We start from the raw sequence: 8,635 nt of genomic DNA, 5'->3' as shown, positions 1-8,635 counted from the left end.
CTTGAAACACATCTTGGAACTCTTCTACCAAAATTTCCATCGCAGGAATGTTGCTAGCAAGAGAAATGGGAGCAAGAAGTCTGGTTGCTAAGAGTGAGTCTTTGCTAGTCACCGGGCAAGTTACAGGGGAGTTCCAGGCGAAAGATCCCCAGATGGCAGCTTACCTAGAGTACGTACAGCTCCTGAAGACGTCCTTCACTGAGTTTGAACTGGTTCATGTGCCGAGAGAGCAAAATGCCAGAGCAGACCTACTTGCCAAGCTGGCCAGCTCAGGCAAGGGGGGAAAGCAGAGGACCGTCATTCAGGAGACCTTGAAGGTACCGCGAGCGTTCGTGTCAGAAAACCAGGTACTTCAAGTGTACAAATCGATGGAGCGTCTGGCGATCGGTCATCGTTCGTTGACTCAAGAGACGTTGAAAGCGCCAAGGGTTAGAGCGCGACCGGCAAAGACCGATGAGGTGATGGAAGTCTGCGCTGTGAGGGAGCTCGACGCGTGGATAACACTGTACCAGCTGTATTTAGAAGATGGTGTACTCCCACTAGACCCGGCAGAGGCAAAAAGAATAAAGCGGAGCTCGAGTAAGTTTACTTTGATTGATGGAAACCTGTTTAGATTTGGGTTTTCTCATCCTGTGCAGATCTGCGTGTATGGCGAGCAATGCACTAGGCTTATGTCAGAACTATACGAGGGGGTGTGCGGAAGTCATGTGGGCGGTCGCGCTTTGGCAAGTAGGATCCTTCGCGCAGGGTACTACTGGCCAACGCTGAAGGAAGACTGCGTGAGGTATGCTCAACGTTGCAAACAGTGTCAACTTCACGTAGATTGGCATAAGGCACCCCCTGAAGAGTTGAAGTCTATCCATAGCCCGTGGCCATTCCACACATGGGGAATCGACATCCTGGGACCTATTCCCCTGGCGATAAGGCAGATGAAGTTCCTCATCGTGGCCATCGAGTATTTCACCAAGTGGGTGGAGGCAGAACCAGTCGCGCACATCACCGCATAGAAAGTCGAACACTTTGTCTGGAAGAACATCGTCTGTCGTTTTGGAGTACCCAAGAGGCTAGTCTCCGACAATGGCACCCAGTTCACGAGTCATCAGCTAAGGAAGATGTGCGAGGAGTTAAAAATACAACAGGTTTTCGCCTCAGTGGAGCACCCACAAACCAATGGGCAGGTGGAGTCAGCCAACCGAGTACTGCTCAGGGGGCTGAAACGAAGACTAGAGAAAGCTAAAGGAAAATGGGCAGAGGAAGTCCCCAGAATCATATGGTCATATCATACCACTCCACAGTCCAGCACCCATGAGACACCCTTTAGCCTTGTCTACGGGACGGATGCCATGATCCCCGTGGAGATACATGAGAGCTCCCCAGGTTTTTGAATTTCATTGCCGAAGAATCCAATGAAGAGCGAAAGGTGAATCTCGACCTACTGGACGAAGTACGAGAAGAAGCCAGAGTTAGTGCTGAAGCCGTCAAGAGAAGAGTAGAACAGAGGCATAACTCCAAGGTGAGGCTCAGGCGCTTCCAGGAAGGTGATCTGGTGATGAGAAAGGCGCATCAGAATGAGATGGAAAACAAGCTGTCTCCAAAGTGGACAGGCCCGTACAAGGTGGTTGAGGCATTGGAGAATGGAGCTTATCGGCTGGAGATTCTGGAAGGAGGAGCAATCCCCAGGACGTGGAACGCCACCCACTTGAAATTTTATTTCAGTTAAGTTGTAAAGTAGTTGCGTTCTCGCGCTAAAGACACATTCAGTGTGTATACAGAAAACAGTTGAACAGATAAGGGGGCACTCTTTTCCCTAAGGAGGGTTTTTAACGAGGCCACCCAATGAAAAGATTATCAGCATATCAAATGTGCGAAAGTTTTCAAGTTAAAATCCTCCTCGCCCCAGGTGCGAGTGCAGGTGATCGGTTAGGCCTCATTCGCCCTAGGTGCGAGTGTGGGCTCTAATCTAAATCCTCCTCACCCCAGGTGTGAGTGCAGGCGATTAGGGTTTGAAAAGCCAGGGGTACTAATAAGACCAAGAGAGGGAAAGGAAGGATTTCGACAAACGTCCTTACCCACTTGGCATATACCAATATTGGCCCAGTAAAGCTCTTAGTTTAAACCCTTCTCACCCCAGGAGTGAGGCAGGGAAAGAATGACCCAATCCGCCCAAGGTTGATGACCTTGGGGAAAGTAAGAGGGGTTACCGAGAAACACTCTTCTTCCCCCAAAACAAGGCATCACCTCTGACGATCGATGTCCTCTATGCACTTAGCGCTAGAGCGACAGAGAAGCAAAGTGAAGTCCGAAGAACGATGACTGATGAGTTGTTGGTGGGTACGCTGCCCGAAGAACGATGACTGATGAGTTGTTGGTGGGTACGCTGCCTGAAGAACGATGACTGATTCGTTGTTGGTGGGTACGCTGCCTGAAGAATGCTAGTGGGTAGTACCTTGTCGGAGGAAGCTTTTCCAAACAAGCTCTTACACAACAAGCTGAGGCAGACAGACTACGCCTAGTCAGTCATCCAGTACGAAGCTGTGCATAAGAGCTATCAAAAAGACAAGCTAAGGGAGTTGTTGGTCGTGATCAAGGTAGATCAAAGAGTACAGATCGCGCTAAACCTAAGCTAGTCAACAGTTAGTTGCGCGCAAGAAGAAAGACGAAGCTTAAGAAAATGCAAGAGAAAAAGACATATAGCTGAAACAAATATATATATTCACACCAAGTTTTATACGGGTTCAAAGTACAGGAATGGTGCAGAAATATAAAGTTACAAGAAAAGTGCTCAAGGAGGAGGAACTGATGGAGATCAAGCCCAAGAGGACATAGAGGCCAATCAACAAGATCAAGAGGAGGTGGAGGCACAAATAGAAGACGCCCATGGAGGTCAAAGTCCACCTCAAAGGATTACAAGAAGCATGTTCAAAGCTTTGGGAGCTAGAGGACATTTATTTTCTCTTTTTGTAATTTCTTTAGTTGAAGGTGCTTAGAGGGAAACATTAGAAACCTCTTTTGTTTTAGCATCTTTTAGGCTTTAGTTAGGAGCTTTAGGGGGGTGTATTAGTAGATAGGTGTAGGAGTAGAATAAGAGGTGCCAAAGTGAAGGAAAGAGTCACACCTTCCTCATGCATGGAATAGGCGCCGGTTTTGAATAGTTTTTAGGAGGGAATTTTGAATTCTCTTAGCTTTATTTTTCAGCACCTTAGGCTATAAATAGAGGTGCTCTCCTTGTAAAATTCAGATTGGAATTAATCTAAGAAACCTCTACTCAAATTTTGAGTGAACTTTGGAGAGCTTTTGGAGCCTTCTTCTCTAGTCTTATCTTGATGGATCAATGGAGTCCTCAAGTGGCGGCATCACTCTTATCTAGGAGCATTCCACACTTCTAGTGGCGAGATCATCCAACATTCTTCCATCTTCATGAGCACTCTCTTCTCCTTCCTTTCTTCTCTTTCAATTGTTCATGTTGTCTTGTGTTCTTGAGTTTTTTGGTTCGGTTTTTCTGTTTTTCCAGCACCTATGTTCTGTTTTTGCCTTTTAATTTCAATTTTTTTCGGTTCCTTTTAGTTTCTCCTCTTTTTTGGTTCAATTTGACTAAAATTGGTTCATCCAAATGAGTTTGGGATTTGGTACTAGTTTTTGGTGAGTTCTTGTCTTAGAACAAATGATCCAACTCTAAGAAAAGTGCCTCTATAATGTCCAACTCAAGGTGATTCCTAAGAAGGTCAAGAACCTTTCTCTATATGGCTAGTGGAATCACATCATGTGGTATCATGAGTCTTAGGTTCATTCTTGTTTAATTGTTGAGTTGTGTGCACTTTATTTCAAGAGCTTTTTTTAATTTCTTGCAATTTAAGTTTCTGTTTTAGAATTTTACTTGAGTATTCTTGTTGTTTTTCTTTTACACCAAGTGCTTGTGAAAAGGTTTATGGCACTCATTCTTCTTATGAGTATGGTTGCTCTTTTGGAATGGCATTATCCTTCCTAGAGTTTACCTTAAGCTTCCTTTCACTTGTTGTTAAAATTTGTGATGTGTCTTTTAATTTTGTAATCATGTCAAGTTTTGTCTTAGTCATGTTATTCCATAATTGTCATTACTTCTAGTAGTACTTTTCTTGTTTTGATTGTTTCTTGCTTTAGTGTCTATAATTTTCTGAATTGATATTGATCCTTTGTGCATTTTCTTTTTAGAATTGAGTTCATACTTGTATTCTAGACCTATACAAGTTCCAATACATCATTTTTTATTATGTCTTTGCTAGTTCATCATCCTGTTTTTTTTATTCCTATTAGGATTCCTCTGTTTCTGAAAAAAGTGCTTACTGTTTTTCCTTATTGCAATTGATTTACTTACTGGAAAATTCTGAAATTCTGTATTTGAGATATTCAAATTGTTAGAAAAGAATAGAAAAAAGAATCATTCAAAAATACGAAGTACACAAAAAATGATAAATAAAATAAAAAAGTGTACATTTCTGCCGAAAAAAATACGGTAATCTGGCAGCGATTTTGAAAATTTTATTTCTCTCAATTGGCTTACTTTTTTTAATTGATTCCAGTTCCATTATTGAGTTAACATCTTGAAGTTTCTGTGGTTTAAATTTCATAATCCAGTTCGCTCTACATCATTCCAGTTAAATCGGTGAATATCAAGCACAGTTTGCATTTTAAAAAAAAAATAAAATTTCCAGTAGCTAATTTTTTGTTTTCTTCATCTACTCTAGTGCTTTTCCTTAAGTATTCTTTTGTGTGCCTACTTTCTCATTGAGTTCTTTATTTTCTTGATTGTCTTTCATTCTTACTCTTTGAGTTTGTCTTACATATAGTTTTCCTTTTGCAATTACCTTTCCTTGCTTATACCTTTTCTTGTTTGTCTTTATTGTTTCATTGGTTTGGTGGTGGTTGCTTTTGAGATTGGTGTGCTTGCTTTGACATATTTCATTTGAGGATTCCAAGGCCTCAAGATCAGATTGGGGCAAGAACATTATTTCTTTGAGAGTGATCTCTTTTTTTCAGCCTCATTTCACTTCGGCAGTTTCATTGCCAAAGCTCACTGTTTTTGCTAATTTTTAACTTGTTTGCTGTTTTTGTGTGTTTGCTGTTTTTTATTTACAAATGGCTGGATTTTCAAGTGATGCATCCTACAAGCAGAATTCTCCTTCCAAAGCTTCAATTCTTGGTGAATTACATGAAGCTCAAAGAACAATTAGACGGTTGGAGGAGAAAATGCAAAAGATGGAGGTCCAACAAGCTAGACCATCTCCTTCTATCCATGATGGACATCATTCTCATAGACCATCTTCAAATGATGTTGGCCGTGAAGATGAGCATAGGAGAAGGAGGCCTCCACCCCAAGTCCATGGACAAAGACATCATCACCAAGGGGAAAGAATTCACTACGGAAATGGCTTCTATCATGATGCAAAGTCCAAGCTTCCTTCGGTCAAGCTACCTTGTTTTAATGGTTCTGGTGATCCAAATGTATATTTAGATTGGGAGGCTAAGTGTGAACAAATTTTTGAGATCCATGAGATCCAAGATGAGCATAAGCTCAAGCTAGCCACCCTACAGTTTAGTGATTATGCCATGAAATGGTGGCATGGAATTGTAAAGGACATTATCTATCACAAGGGTCCTCCCGTGGACTCTTGGAACTCTTTAAAGGATCATATGCGCGCTAGGTTTGTGCCCCCACATTTTAGGAAAGACCTCATGTTGAGACTCCAACGGTTTCAATAAGGCACGCTAAATGTGGATGAATATTATAAGGAGCTTGAGACGCTTGTGCTTAAAATTGAATTAGAAGAAAGTGAAGAAGCCATGGTTGCTAGGTTTGTAAGTGGTCTTAGGAAGGATATTCAATACATTGTTGAGTTACAAGAGTATTCATCATTGGGCTCTTTAGTTCATCTTGCAATGAAGGTGGAAGCCCAACTTGCTAAGAAAAACTCTTTTAAAAATGCTTCCAATGATGGATACTACTCAAAGTCTTGGAGAAACAAAACTTCTTTTTCTAAACATCCTTCCAAAGATTCTTCTTTCAAACCCAAGGAATCTAAGCCATCTACTTCTAGACCTAAGTCTCCCACTAGAACATCTAATACTAAATGCTTTAAATGTATGGGTTATGGTCATATTGCTGCAAATTGTCCTTCCAAACGAAGTATGTACATGCATGAGGGCATTGTAGTTAGTGAGCATGATTCGGATTCTCCAAAGCATTCATTGCATTCTCATGCATCTAGTGAGGAAGAGAGCGAATGTCCACTTGAAGGGGACTTGTTAGTTGTGAGAAGACTTCTTGGACAAGTTTCACAACCTTTTGATGAAAGTCAAAGGGAAAATATTTTCCATACAAGATGTCTTATTCAAAACAACATTTGTTCCTTGATAGTGGATGGGGGTAGTTGTGCAAATGTGGCTAGTACAAGAGTAGTAGATAAGCTTGGATTGCCTACTATCTCTCATACAAAGCCCTACAAATTACAATGGCTTAGTGAAGTAGGAGAAATAATTGTTAATAAACAAGTCCTCATCCATTTCTCCATTGGAAAATACAAAGATGAGGTATTATGTGATGTTGTGCCCATGGAAGCCACTCATGTTCTTTTGGGAAGGCCTTGGCAATTTGATAGAAAAGTTTTACATGATGGCTTTACCAACAAACTATCTTTTGAATTCCATGGTCACAAGGTTACTTTAAAATCTCTCTCTCCAAGAGAAGTCCATGAGGACCAAGTTATTATGAAGAAAAAGAGGGAGAGTGAAAAAGATAAAAAAGATAAAAAAGATAAGAGTTCTAAGCCTACACTTCTTGTGTCTAGGCGTGACATTGAAAGTGATGGAAGAGGCCCAAGCACAAGCCCACATGCAAGCCCACCAAAGGGTAGATTTGGGCCAACCATAGAGTTATGGCCAAGAGGATCCAAGAAGACGTTCTTTTACATGTTCAAATGCCATAAACTCTAGTGTAGAGTAGACTTTAATTTCTTGTCAAAATTAGCATAGGAACTTTATTTGTAATTTTCTTAGAATTAATTTTGGCACCTAAAACACCAACCTAGGTAAACTTAGAGTTTCTAAAAAAACCTCTAAATTTACCAAGGCCGGTCTAGAAAAGCCCATGGAGGGGGTGAGCATAAAAACTAGACACACCCCTCCCCATGTGCTCATTTGTGCACCCATGTGCCATGTGCACCCATGTGCTTCACATTTACATTTCATTTGGCTAGCATTAGGGTTGCATTATGGTCCTCCTTAGCCTATAAAAGGAGGAGCCTACACCTTGTATTTTCAAGTTTATTTGAGTATTGTTATGCTGCCCATTTTGTGCACTAGCTTTACTTCTCCTAGAAATCTAGGCTATAAACTTCACTCCCTTCACCTTTCTTCATAGAGCTGGCCGAACCTCTCTAATCCCTACTCATCATGCACCTTCAAAGCCATCACAACTCCTAGGAGGGCTTTGTTTCACTCACCCATTGCTTCCGCCCCATTTTTCACTACTTTGATTCAAGAAGAACACATGAAATGCCATCATTTGGTATCATGAGCTATTGGTTCTTCAAGATGAGTAGCTTGTCTTTTTAATTTCAGTTCTTCTTTATTTTCATCTTTGTCATTTCAATTCCTTACTTGTCTTGCTGTTTTTATATTTTTAATTTGTTCTTGGTGTGCTTTGTGGAAGATCCAACCCAAGCACTCTTGTTCATTTGATCTTGAACAAGTTCTTGTGCAATTTGTGATAGGATTCCATACACCTTTGTGTTGCTATTTTTGTTTTAGGCTTTGAGTCTTTATTGCTTTCATTATTTTGCTTCATATTATGCTTTGAGTCTTTAAATTTCCGAATCTATACATGTTTTGTCAAGTCATGTTCATCCATATTGTCATCAATTCTTAGTAGTCCTATTTTTTGGCTTGATTGTTTCTTGTTTTGGGTCTCTTTATATTGCTTTAATCTGCTGTTATTTTGATCCTTTGGTGCTTTTTATTTTTAGTTTGAGTTCATAATTGTGTCTTAGTTCATACACAATTTCCATTCTCACATTTCCATTGTGTTAATTTTGGTTATCTTGCTGTTTTCTTCCAGTTTTCCCCTGTAACACCTCTCTGTTCTGGGCTGTTTTGTTTAACAAAATTTTTCTACCCATAGGAAAATTCTGAATTTCTGGAAAATGCAAGTTTAAGGTGTTATAGAAAAGACAAAAAAAGAATGAGGTCAAAAGGAGCAACAGAAAAAAAATGATAAATCTCACAAAATCAGAGTGCGAATCTTGAGCGTTACAGCTGGCCTAACTGCACACCAAATTTGCAAAAATTATTAAAAAAAAATGGTGCATGCGTTTTAGGTGATTCCAAAGCCAAAATTTAGCTAAGATCCTGAATTTTCTTGTATCCAAATTTCAGAAATAAATTTTACAATTACAGCTCAGCATAAATCGGGGAACAAAACTGTTTTCTGGCCCACAACATTTTCCAGTGGTGCTGTTTTTTTATTTGGTCATCTAATCTAGTGCTTTTCTTTAGGAATTCCTTTTGTGTGCCAACTTTTATTGAGTACCTTTAATTGTTTGCTTTAATTCCTTGAATCTCTTTCTAAGTTGTCATATTATAAATCCTTTTGGTGGTACTGTTT

This window comes from Phaseolus vulgaris, chromosome 7 (assembly GCF_051622355.1).
Source record: "Phaseolus vulgaris cultivar YP4 chromosome 7, ASM5162235v1, whole genome shotgun sequence".
Lineage (NCBI taxonomy): Eukaryota > Viridiplantae > Streptophyta > Magnoliopsida > Fabales > Fabaceae > Phaseolus > Phaseolus vulgaris.
This window is presented reverse-complemented; position numbering follows the sequence as displayed.